The sequence below is a fragment of the Emydura macquarii genome, unplaced genomic scaffold (assembly GCF_026122565.2).
Source record: "Emydura macquarii macquarii isolate MOO-44397 ecotype Brisbane River unplaced genomic scaffold, CSIRO-AGI_Emac_v2 contig_3019, whole genome shotgun sequence".
NCBI lineage: Eukaryota > Metazoa > Chordata > Testudines > Chelidae > Emydura > Emydura macquarii.
The window spans coordinates 5,576,690-5,590,281 of NW_027133156.1; the positions used below are offsets into that span (position 1 = coordinate 5,576,690).

Consider the following 13,592-nt stretch of genomic DNA (forward strand, 5'->3'; position numbering starts at 1 on the left):
TTTGCAGTGAATAGATTTGATTATCTACTGGGTCTTTTCCAGCTCTAGCTTCTGTGAACTTAAAACATAGATAGATAGTTCCAGCGAAGACCCATTTCTATTCAAATGCAATTCATGGCAGAGCTTTATCGTTCACAGCTTCAAGTTAACATAGCACAGATTGTTATTACTCCAGTAAACAGGGGGTCACTATTATTTGCTGCAGCTGCAGAGGCATCAAACACACACAGTTTTAAGGCGATAACACTCCAGCTCTACCTCTAACCCAAGACAATTGTAGAGGCTCTGACCCCTGTCTTTAAGGGCCAACACTTCAACTACATCACATCATGATACATTAATCAGAAAATATATGGCTGTTGCTTATAAAAACTGCTGTGTGAAATGGACTGTGCTCATAAACATAGAAGGATGTATCCTGCCATAGATAGTAAAGAGGAATTGTGCTTTCTGAAAGGAACAAACCTGAGCCAAGACACTTGATTCTTAATAATTTTGGTTAGAAAATGCTTGGTAAGATTCATATTGAATTACTTGCATTGTGTAGTAGACATGTCACACTCCATGAAAGCATAGCGCTTTGAGTGTAATGCTTGGTGCTTGCCATTCAAGGACTTCATTGCACATTACAGACCATCAATTCTGCCTCAAAATATCTTCTAGCTATAGTTAAGCGTTGTCCTCATTTTACAGATCAAGGAAAAAAAAAAGGCATAGAGACATAGCATCTAATCCTACAAAGTGCTGAACAAACCTCGCCTTCCATTGCAGCTAATGGAAGCTCATGACCTTGTAGGACTGGGCAATAATAACATAGTTTAGGGCTCAAGACTTCTGAAAATCAGGCTATAAAGGCATTGCCCAGGGTTATGCAAGAAGATTCAAGAAAAGCCCAAGGCAGGATCCAGTTTTCCTCACTCTGTCTTCTGCTTCAGTCTCAAGAACATCCTGTTATATTCTGTTCTTGGAATAAACAGCAGAAGCAGCTAATGAGATAAGCAAGTTAATGTGTACTCTTTATAAAAACTGAGTGAAAAACCACAAAAATGATGGGGTTCCTTGTAGTTGGATTATTGTAATATTGCCTGAGACAAAAAAAGGATCTCACCTTTATAAAGACAAATATAATATTTATGAATTTTAGGCATGGCCCTAAAATACACTCAGAATGACACTGTGTTTGAACCACACTAAAACACATTCAGAATGATGCTATGTTTAAAAATTTAGATGACATGCAGTTCAATCTGAAGGAATGACTCCAAATTAGGCCCATTAATAAAACACCATCATTCATTCATTTCTAGAGGCAGTGCAAATTATTATTCTATCGCTATTACATATCATCTCTGCTGAGTTAGTTCTCCTGTTTCTGTGTGATCCCTATTGTTTGCTCTCACTTCCTTTATGGCCTTCTCTGGCTTTTGTTTGAAGTGGAAAACCACTTGTGACCTCACTAAGCACAAGCATGTTTCAGCAGCATAAACCATTCGCTAACCTCCTATTTAGCTTCATTGGCCTCTTTCCCTGTGTGTGTGTGCATGCACAACTGGAGAAGCTTCTGTCTCCAGTGAATTTACATTTCACTCATCTCTGCTGGCCTCTATAAATTCTAGTGGCTTTTCATGCAGCCCCCCCTCCATGTTCCAATCTTCTATCTCAATCCCACTGGTATTTTGTGGCTTCACTTTTTCTACCATCTGCTACATCCTGCATGACTCATCACTGGAACACAACAGAAATCCCTTCTCATGCTGAAGCAACAGAACGCTCAGCAAAGTACATGTTCCCTTTCATAAGCAAAGGCAGCACACAGCTGTCACAAAAGCAATTCTGCATTAAGGACGGAGGGGGAGATTTTTCAAAGACACAAATGGCAATTAGGCACTGAAGTCCAGAACCACAAAGGGACCTAAGAGTGTTGCAATGTCTAACTCCCAACATTTAGGTCTCTTAGAAAATTACATGCACAACACTGATCCACAAAGCCTGAGTTAGGTGCCTAGGTTCCTGGACAATGAATGGGAAGAGATACATGCTTTACAATGAGATCCACAAAGCCAGCATGCTAGGTAGGGAGCCATCAATGCGAAATGCTCACCAGCTAAGCTGCTTCCTTATCCATCTCTCGAAGTTCAGCACCAAAGTCTGGGCTGCGAGGAGGCACCTGTCTCTGCTTGTGATTCATGAACTGGGGGAAGATAGGCATTTGGGGTCTGGAACAAAACAGCTAGGAGGAGCTCCCTTATAACCTTTAGCCTAGTGGTTAGGGTATTTCTCTAAGACGTGCGGGAGAAGTGATTTGAACAGGGCTCTGCTACCTCTCAGGTGAACACTCAAACCACTAGACCAGCAGTTCCCAACCTGTGGTCCGTGGACCCCTAGTGGTTCGCAAGGCTACTGCAGAGAGTCTGCGGAAAAGAAAAATAACAACATCCTCACCAAGGAAATTATTACTGAGTGCATATTATTTCTTTGTTATTATGTTAGATTTCCATAAAAAATGGTATGTAAAAAACAACTAGTAGCATGTGGTGGTCCACGAAATGTTTGGAGGTTGAAAAGGGGTCCTCACACTCAAAAAGGTTGGGAAGCGCTGCACTAGACTATTGTAATTCTAACTCTTTCATTGGCCCAATTAATATTTATTCAGTATTATTTAATTCAAGTAGAACTTCAACAGCAGACACTGAGGGAGTTCTACATCAGACTATTTCATAGCCTAGTGATTACAACACTCACCTGAGAGGTAGCCAAGCCCTGTTTAAATCCTTTCTTCTCCTCATGAAGAGAGGGGACTTGAACCAGGGGTTTTCCCCCAGCCTAGATGAGTACCCTATTCACTGGGCTAAAGGTTATAAGGGAGAGCTGTAGCCTTTTCTACCTTGGTTTTCTGTGAACTAGCCTGAGGGGCTCTGAACCTCTGCACATGCCTAGCAATCAGGTGTCTCCCCGCTCATGACACAGGCAGTTCAATGCCTCTTTTCCCCAGTTTGTTAATAGCTCTGGGACTTGGACAGGAGACAAGCAGCTAGGCACCTACAGTTTGGCTGCAGTGCACATGCCCAGAGGAAGAAATTTAGAATCCAAGGGAGCCTACAGGGATAGGTGGCAGCAGAGCAGGTGTTTTGTGGATCGCAGAGGGGTCTAAAAATGGGACGTAAGTACATAAGTACCCTTAGGGGTGGTTCCCACTGACTTTCAATGGGAGTTACCCCTAACTTCCATTTGTGCCTTTGAAAATCAACCCCCTGAACCTTCTACAAGGATGGCAACATGTCCTGTGCTTTTGCTGCTGCCTTACCTCTGAAGGAAAATACAAATAAATCTTTCCATAAAGCCTTTGATCTAGTGTTCTAAGCTTTTTCCAATACAATACTTTTTTATGAATAATAATTACCTATAGGCTTTTACTCTAATTAATCATTTAGGTCTAGTCAGCCACTGATGAATGTGCATTAACTCCCATTGATGCTAAAGACTATGTAAAGTAAAAGGTAAAAGGCTCCTTCAAAATCGTAATTTCTTAGTGATAAGTTTTCCTCCCACATCAAAACCCAAAGATTTATTTTATTTTTATTTACAGTCCAGAATTGAATCTTACTGGGTTAGTAGTGTTTGTAGCAGGTCAGATCTGGGGCCTATACTGTTCAACAGCATGTCTTTTATGTTTCAGACAGAGTATGGAGCACAAGAAAACTTCCTGTCTGAATCTAGATCCTTCCCATGCTGGAAGATGTTGCGTAGGGCACAAAAGAGTTTCCATCATCCTTGTCTCTTCTAGGCCGCTCCTTGCATGTCCTCTATGTTGTCAAATCCCATAAGTTTTCCCTCTCTGAATTGTGTTCAACACAGAGATTCTTTTGGTTGGCCCCTTTTGTGTGTTCCTCCCAGTGCCCAATGACATGCTGGTCGTGGCAGATGCTCTGGCTTCCTTCGCAACACATCCCAAATATTTCTATCTTCTTTTCTGGATATCTTCAGAGATAAGCGGTTCTTGAACTCTGATAAATCTCAATGTTTGTTAAAAACACATTCCATTTAATAACTGGTGTTTTAAGGTGTTTTCTTTTGAGGGTATTTAGACATCTGTCTGTACTTTTCCTGTAAAGTAAAATAAAGGACTTAGAAAGATTTAGGTGCAAACTATACTAAATAAAGCTGCAGTGTGACAAGGAAAGAAAATGGTTTCCAGTGCCTTTGAGCAAGGTTTCCTGGCAGAATGTTGGAAATGGTTTAGCCCAATCCAAATAGCACTTACACCATTTTCAATCCTGGTTTGTCCACACTGGTTTGTCAGCAACGCTCTACATTTCCATTCTTAAATTTCAGAACTGACACCCTGTAGAGTTGATGTGGACAGAGGACTATGTTTGTAGTAAAATGGCTTAGAGATGTAAATTTAAAGAGGAGAGAGATTCTACAGCAAGAAATAGAGTCTGCTGCTAATTCTGCAATTGCAGAAACAAGGAATTCACAGGGCCTGGCCTACAGGATACATCTTATTAAAACTTATTCCACTGAGGTGTCCATAGTTCTATGTCATATTATAAAATAAAAAACAGGTTAGTCAAAAAAAGCCCATACTAGACATTCTGAGACCTGGCTAAACTACAAAAGAAAACAATGGATCAAGGATGAAATAGAAGGGCTAAAATCTCAGACATTCAACACCTACAGCCATCACTGGCATCCATAAGATTTAAAGGTTCTCAGAACTTCTCAGTAGCTTTGACATAATAAGTCAAATACTCCTTGCTATTCTAAATGCATTTATATTACATTACCCCTCCTTTTTTTTTTTCAAAAAAGGTCAGTGACTAAATATTTGTTACTGTTCTCTCTGTTTTGTTTCCTGATACCACAATTTTAATCCTTGCAGTGGTACTTTTTGAACACTTCAAGATATTTCAAAAGGAAGTGAATCTCAATGCAACTTAGTGGATCCTCAAAGAATCATGGGTACAATCTGAACTCTCTACTTGGCTATTTCTCTTTCATGGTTCTTGTGATGTTGTGTCAAGCCATACTGTGAAGACATTACATTGTGGATCTTTGATGACAATGATTTCTTCTTAGCTCACAGTTACCAAGTCAGTGCACGTTATTCATGCCATGTTAGTAGAAATATTATCTGGAATGTATATTAAAAATATATGGTGCACTATTCCAGCTAATAGTCAACTGTTAATTTCCTAATAATTAAATACAAAATGGCACAATTTAAAAAAAAATTCCTTTAATTGTCTAGGGATTAATATTAATAAGATTTATCTACATAATTATCAGTGCTAGGGTAGATCTGTATGTGATAAAGAAAGGTACAAATCTCATCAAAATTGTACAGACAAAAACTTCAGCTTTAGTAGAGCTTTAATTTTTGCCCAAATCCTGCAATTCTTAATTGAGCAAAACTCTCACTGAAGTAAACAGGAGTTCTGCTCTATTAAGGACTGCAGAAGTTGGCTCTTTTGTTTTCTTCCTTTATCACTGTGATGTTTCACTTTGAAGAATCTGTGTAAGATTTTTAATCCAGTACTATTTTGCCTAATCGTATGATCTTGACGTCAGTTTGGTTTCATACACAGAGGCATTACAACAGGAGTAGCTCTGAACAATGTTTACCTCCGTTCTTGTAATTTATTAAATTAGAAGTTCTGGTTCATTTGCCAAGAACAATCTATTGGTTTTACATGCTCTCCTAATGACTGACTTATACTGTCATGTACTGAGGTTTCCAATAGGTGGCAAAACTGGGACTGCTCATGTTGCATGACTCAATATGCAAATCAATTCTCAGAAAGGGCTGTTGGGATATGCTTTTTTACACAGTTGTGTTGTATTTAAAATGGTTTTAGTATGTTTTAAATATGTTCAAAAATAGTTATTTATAGTTGGGATGTTATGGAAAGCTTTGTGTTATCATTAGGGAAAATATTGAAAAGTAGATCAGGTACCACAAGATTTAAGCAATAAAAATGTCTTAAGTAAAAGTGTCAATTTAGATTTGCTTGGGGTTTTTTAGATGGTTGAGATTTTGTAAATATATTTGTGAAGGCAATTTTGTCTCTGGTATCTATTTTAGATGCCTTATTCCTCTGAAATGTAAAGCCTGTAGATGGGCATTTTTTGTGCTTACTGTCTTCTGAAGTTTTTTGTTTTTGTAAAATGTCTCCATTTTTGAGAGACTATTTGATAATGGCTTATCTTTAAAATTTGATATTTGCCATGAACTTACTCTATAATAAGGTCAAATGCTTTGGATGTTTGTGAAGACAAGTGATTTAGAAATAATTAAATATGCAAAAATTATGAGGTGCAAATTCAGTTGACTATAATGACAGCAGGATTGAGATCTGTGACAGATGTGTCAAATTGATGGACAAACTTTATTGAATTAAGTTAAACCTTACTGAATTAAATTTAAGTATTTTAGGAGTTCATTGTATTAAAAATGCAAATGTTTCTGCATTATTGTGGGATTGTATGTAATTTCTCTGGGGGAGACATAACTAATATCAACCCTAGGAAGTATTATGAGTTTCAGAGGACTATATGATACAATGTGCCAGACAAGAATGAACCTTTAAAGTTAAGTGGGTTTCCTAGGAAGTCCCTAGGGAGAGGAACATGCAAATGTATCCCCTTCAGTTATTCAAGAACTGAGCCTTTTGAAGCTTTGCCCTGAGGAGGGGACCTTTACTTGCTAATCACCTGTTACATGAGGACAAAATAAGAGGCCCACATTGTATAAGGCGGGATGCTCAGATTCAAGGGGGTGCTGGTTCTGAGCTAAGGTGGTTATAAACTTACAACCACAGAAGAAACTCTTTGTAGGACTGACTCTTACCAGAGCCCCTTGTTAACATTGGGGTGATCTTTGGGAAGCTTATTAGCAGGCATGTAGGTTCTTTTATTGTTTGAATGTTTTCTCTGTAATGCTTTCACTTTAAGAATAAATGTGCTTGCTTAGGGAAAGCTGTGTGGTACCATAATACTGTGGGAGTTACTTGCCAATCCTCTGCCAGACATTCCTCTGCCAATCCTCTGCTTTGTTCCTTCCTCCATTGTAGGAAATTTTCCCGTGCCAATCAGCAATCACTTGTGCAGGGATCAAAGCAGCACACAGGTGAGCAGCATAGGGACCCAGTTTAAAGCTGCTCACATGGAGGAGATGCACCCTAGCTTCCCTGCTTACTCTCAGGAGTGAGCTATTGGCTTCTATGGTCCCCGCCTGTGGAAAATGGTGGCACAATATGAAATTTTCTGCCTATGTAACTGCATCAATATCCCAAACAACCACCCAGAACCTTTTCCCCAGCTCCCTCCCTTCCGGACACAACTCTCATGCCCTGGGTGATCGCCGAGCTGTTCGCTTGCCAAGAGACAGTGAGAAAGAGGTGTATTTTACAGTAATGAATCATGCTTCTGTTTGTTGTTTATTGTGCTTCTACAGATGTGTCCTTGAGAGGAAACCCCTATGCACCTATCAAGTGCCTGCAGCTGATAAGAAAATGACCACGGAGAAGCAAAGAGATGTTTCAAGAACTCTTCCAGTCCTCTGAGGCAGAAAAAAGAAAAGAAAAAAGGACATTGAGACAGTGTGACTGAAAATCAAAAAATTGATAGGTAGGAGAGGAGGGAAAACCAGGAGTGAGCGATAGCAGGTCACGAGTGCATGATAAAAGCCATGGGGGAGCAAACAGAGCTGGTAAAGTCACTCACAACACTGCAGGCTGAATTCATGCATGCTCATCCCCTTCTCCCCGTTCCATGCCTTCCCCAAACTCCACCTACGCATTCCTACCAAACTCCCAGCCCATCTCGGTACCTCATTCACTCCACCCTTCAGACAGCTTCCAGAATGATAGTTGGACTTACATCCAGTTGCCATAGCCCACACTGCCCCTCACTGCTTTCTCCCCTCCAGCCCAGCCTTTTGTGTGTGTTGTGAATAATTGTTGTTTAATAAAGACATACTCTGTGAAGGATAAGCAATCTTTATTTGTCTCTTGCATGTGGTCATTGCAACTTACATTGATACACAGTGCAAGCTGGCTAGCAGTGGCACAGTGATGTTTACAAAGACACCTTTTTGGTGCTCATTGTCAAAATGGTTCCTCAAGGCCTCCCTGATTCAAATAACCCCTTGTTGTGCCCCTCTAATAGCCCTGACATCTGGTTGTTCATAATCAGCCACAAGGCGATCCTCCTCTGCACTCCACCCAGGGGGAAACTTTTAGCTTCACAAATATTATGGAGCACACAGCAGGTGGCTGTAACCATAGGAATAGGTTCCTCATTTAGATATAACCTGCCATAAAGGCATCTCCAGAAAGCTTTTAATCTACCAAATGCACATTCAACAGTCATTTGGCACCTGCTCAACCTGTTATTGAAGTGCTCCTTGCTACTGTCCAGGTTGCCTGTATAAGGCTTCATGAGCCATGGCAGTAAAGGGTAGGCTGGGTCTCCTGGGATCACTATGAGCATTTCAACATCCCCCATTGGAATCTTTAGGTCTGGAAGAAAGACCCTCTGTGTAGCTTTCTGTACAGGCTAGTGTTCCTGAAGATGCATGCGTCATGCACCTTCCATGACCCCCAGCACTGATGTCAGTGAAATGCTCACGGTGATCCACAAGTGCCTGGAGTATCATAGATAAGTACCCCTTTCTACTGATGTACTCCAACGCAAGATGGTCCGGAACCAAAATTGGGATATGCATGCCATCTAGTGCTCTGTCACAGTTAGGGAATCCCATTGCTGCGAAGCCACCCACTATTTCATGCACTTTTCCAAGACTCTTAGTCCTTCGCAGCAGAATGCAATTAATGGCCCTGCACACGTGATAAAACAGCATCAACAATGGACTTCCTGACTCCAAACTGATTTACAACTGATCGGTAGCAGTCTGGAGTTGCCAGCTTCCACACGGCAATTGGCATGTGCTTCTCCACTGAGAGGGCAGCTCTCATTCTGGTGTCCTTGAGCCATAAGGCAGGGGGAGCTCCACACAGAGTTCCACAAAACTGGCTTTGCGCATTTGAAAGTTGTGTAGCCACTTCTCATCATCCCAGACCTGCATAATGATTTGATCCCACCACTCAATGCTTGTTTCATGCACCCAAAAGCAGCCATTCACCATGTGCAGATGCTCTGTGAATGCAAACAGTAAGTCGGCGTTGTTTGTTTGCATGGAACACAGCAGGTCAGGTGCCTCCGATTCCTGTTCCAAGTGGGAGCTTATGATATAGTGCATGAGCAGCCGTGATGTGTTCAGAACACTGACAACAACAGTGGAGAGCAGTGCAGGATTCATCCTTTCAGATAGAGATGGTGGGTGCACAGGAAACTGGGGTTGTTGAAAAATGCCACGAAACGCAGTCAGAAACCCATGGAATGACAGGACAGAAATCACTGCATCATGGGACGGTGAGCCCACACCCATGATGCACTGCGATCCTCTCCGCCTTCCCACAACTCCTAGTGGCACAAGGTGGTGAGTTGCACAGTGGGATAGCAGCCCACAGTGCACTGCTCTCACTGTTGATGCTAGAGAACCAACTGTGGATGCACTTCAGTGACACAGTAAGTGCTGTGTGAACAGGCACAAGAGTTGTAATTATAGCGCTTTTTGATCATCGCTGTAACTTGCGTCAACAGCACTCTAGTGTAGACAAGGCCTAAGTCACAAGATAATCAAATGTATGTACTGTGAGAAATAAGATAATATTTTTGCAAAATGTCTGGTTTCATTCAGTTATACTTTCCTATCTTCCTCAGTGTGTCATAATCATCACTGGGAGAGTTTCCAGATTTTTAAATGCTGTAAGACCTGCACATTCTTTGGCTTTCAAATACAAATGACCTTAATAAAAACACTTCCCACAAGGAATCCAAAACTCATCTTCCTTTAAGAGTAGCGGGGGTCACATTTTTAAAGGTGCTTAGTAGGAGCTTCAAAAGCACTTAGGTGCCGAATTCCCATTGGGTCCCTAGTTTCCTTCACACTGCACTGAATATTCACCCCATGAGGCATGAACCTGTTCTCATTGAAGTCAAAGGAAGTTTTGCTACTGATTAAAATAGAATGAATTTCAGAAACCCAAATTCTAAAAGTCACTTGATTAGAACTGACAGATTTCAGTGTTATGTTTACGTTAAGTTATATTATTTAAAGCCACTTTAAAATACCAATTGGTAAGCTAAATATCAAGTAGTATTGTTCCTTTCAGAAACTTAGGATATGGGCATAGCTTCACAGAACAGTATCACAGACAGTTTTAGTCTGGGTTCAACCAGGCCAGAAGGTGACTAAATTTCCCTTTTTCTAAATTTCCTTTTCTTAAGCTGTCACAATTCAGCTTTGATTCACTCTAGGGCTGAATCTCCCAAAGTGTGCCGCGTATCATGGAATATATCAAATTTGAAACCGGTAGCATTGGAGACATGTTCAGCCCCTTCTGAAGCGATGCGGAATGGCTAGTACCTTGATACCTTCATTTTTGTTTCTTATTCCTTTCAAATTATTTTTGTAACTCTAAGATAAACAAAACAATGAAGGGAAACAAGGCCCCAATCCTGCAAACATTTAAACACCGGAGTAGTCCCACTGAATGCAACAGGACTTGTCGTATGCTTAAAGCTAATTATGTGCACATTTACATGACCAGGACTTATGAACAAGATTGTATTTGAATAATACTCAGAAAGAAAATTTGTAGTTTTGAGGATTGATTCTCCATTCTCTTGCAGCTGATGTAGTCACTTCTACCTATGCAAAGTGAGTGTAAAATGCTACTAAATTAGAATGTTTGACACTCACTTTACACAGCTGTTTATGATTACATAAAGTGCAAGACAGTGAAGAATCAATCCCAAAGTGATGATACTATGTACCGCAACCTGTGTAAAATGTTGATAATGACACTGCATTAACTTGGTGTGTTTGGAATGTTTTTTGCAATTAATGAAGCATTGAAAATATAGCAGATATAATCTTGGAAGGGAGCATCAGTTCTTCTTCACTGAGAGCAGCTGGAAGAGATGGAAACTATTCTTCTGCATTTTTTCATTAATTCTTTATTAAGAAAAAACTGGGTACATAAGACAATAAAAACATACTATAATCTGACAAAACAAAACATTCAGCAATACAGAAATATTAACAATTACTAACTAGTTTTGTCAGCTGGGTCAACATCACAATTTATTGCAAATTTTCTTAGGATCATCTTTTTCAAGACCACTAACCCAATAAAATGTAAAAAACCCTAGTTATCTTTAGAAAGATCCCCTTATGTCATCTCATTCTTAGCCTGGGTGTGACTTATTTACCTGGTAACCTTCCTCTTTATCAGAACACCTTTTTCTCATCCTTATATCCCAGGCTTACAAAAATTCTATTCACTCGTACTTGAGGTACTGTTACTAGCTCTTACGATTTTATATTGAGCCTCATGATATTTGGCATTTTCGTTAATGTCCCAAGTGCTGGAATCAGGAGAGCACATGAGAATATTTTTATTATTATTATTATTATTTTTTAAATTAATGTGCTAGACCTTGTGGTTGCACATAACAACTTGCAAAGGTAAAACAAGTGCACCCTGAAGGCTCCAAACCCAGAAAGCAAAGCAAACCCCCACTATGTATTGTTTTTAAAAAATCTCAGGCCTTGTATGCCATTCTTGTCATTTGGAGGGGACTGGTGCACGACATGAACACAGGGGGCTGGCAATACCATTGGGGTGAAGTTTTCTTTGGGGGCAGGGGGATGTTGGCCAAGTAAAACATCGCTGGAATCACCATTCAGATGCTGTCGTTGTCATGGGGAAGGGTGGGCAGGGGTGGCCTTAGTCCAAAGGTGCGCCAGGCCAGAAGTGTCTTCAGCACCTCCCCCTTGTTAAACTTTGGAATCTTATTTTTATTGCGTTTTTAGCCTATCTCATGACGTTGAGGCATGATTTCCATGCATGATGTATCGCTGTCATCTAACATTTTACTTCAAACAGTCTATTTCCCCTTTGTCACTAACAACAAAAACAGCACCCCGAGCCTTGCGCCCCCTCCCCCTGAGCCTTGCATCCCAGGCGGTCACCTGGCCCTAAATCCGGCACTACAGGTGGGCATCTGTATTTCGTGCCAGGCCTAGTAAATTGGCAAAGCTGATGCCCCTGGTAACTTCCACTGCTCTCCCCCAGTCCCAGGACGGAGCCCGTGGCGCCAGGCTCCTGGGTGGGTGTGTGTTTCTTTAAGGGAGCAGAGACCATTCAGGGAAGCGCCTTGTCCGCCTTTGCAACCACGAGCGCATCCCTCGCCTGCTGCTGGCGGCGCGGCGCGCGAGGGCTAGCCCGGCTCTGCGTCAGCAGCGTGGCCCCCAGCATGGAGAGCGAGGACTACAACTCCCAGCCTGCCCCTCGGCCGCGCGCGAGCACAGACAGGGAGGCCGCCGCGAGAAGAGGCTGGAGCGAGAGAGACACCGACGGGCCTGGAGAGGGAGGAGGTGCGCATGCGCTGCGTACCTGAGCGCCGCGCGGGGATGCCGGCGGAGCTGCTATTCGCGGAGCGGCGTTACGCCTTTTTCTGCGCGAAGGCGTCCCGTCGCCGAGGGAGAGGGCGCTACGCGGTTTACGTAGCGTTATTGTGAATGGGAAAGGCGGGCGGTGGACGAGGAGGAGGGGGTGGATGATGTCAGCCTGCGAATGTCAACAATGTAGCGATTGAGGGGAGTAGGCGGCGTTCCACTGGGGAGAGCGCGAGCCACGGCGAGAGTGTAACCAACAGAACCGGGGCAGCCGCCGCCACAGCAGCAGTAGCAACACGCCGCCGCCGGGCTGCGAAGGCACCGAGCTGCCACCGCCTTGTGCAGCCGCCGCCAGCCCCCAGTGCAGCAGCAGCAGCAGGAGCAGAGCAGCGTAGCGATTCCTGTGCGACTCCCCCGCCCCACGCCCCCACTGCTGCAGCCTTCCCTCCTCCTCCTCCTGCTGCTGCTCCCCGTCCCCTCCCTCTCTTTTTCTCCGCAAGCAAGACTTTGGAGGCAGCTGGTTTTCAAGCCATCGCCATGTGAGGTGCGTCTCCGCGGGTGCAAAATTCCGAACCGCAAAAAAATACCACCACCCGCCCCCCACACACACACCCACCCACCGTCAGCAGCAAATCCAGCCCCACCCCCTCCCACCTCCCCGTCCTACTCTACCCCCGAGCCCCAGCGGGCTGGGGAGGCTGCAGCGAGAGAGGGGAAGGATCGAAAGTTGCAGTCGGAGACGGTGAGTCCCCCTTTTCGCAGCGCTTTCCCGGCCAGTGATGGAGATGAAGTTTGGTGTGTGTGTGTGTGTGCGCGCAGCTGGGAGAACTGGCGGGGGGGGGGGGGATTTTCTCCGAGCCAGATGCGGGGGGGGGGGATATTTAAAAACAAGCCCGTCCTCATGTTTGCAGAAGGGTGAACAGTCATTTCTAAAAGTGGGAACCACAGAAACGTTGCGTAACTGGAAGCATGTAAAAGGATCTGAAGAGCGTGTGTGTGTGTGTGTGTGTGAGAGAGAGAGAGAGTGAATCCAGCTCGGCTGTTTGTTGCTAGCCGGTAGCAA

The 13,592-nt window shown here is 43.0% G+C and overlaps 1 protein-coding gene across 2 annotated transcripts in view; it reads left to right on the plus strand.

The window, feature by feature from the left end:
* The first annotated feature begins 12,694 nt into the window (after nucleotides 1-12,694).
* Nucleotides 12,695-13,592, plus strand: part of BACH2 (BTB domain and CNC homolog 2) — a 245,118-nt gene continuing 244,220 nt past the window's right edge. The window contains exon 1 of one of the 2 annotated variants that reach the window (XM_067530010.1): nucleotides 12,695-13,073. The gene's annotated coding sequence lies outside the window, so the exon portion shown is untranslated. The other variant, XR_010916560.1, reaches the window with a different exon arrangement.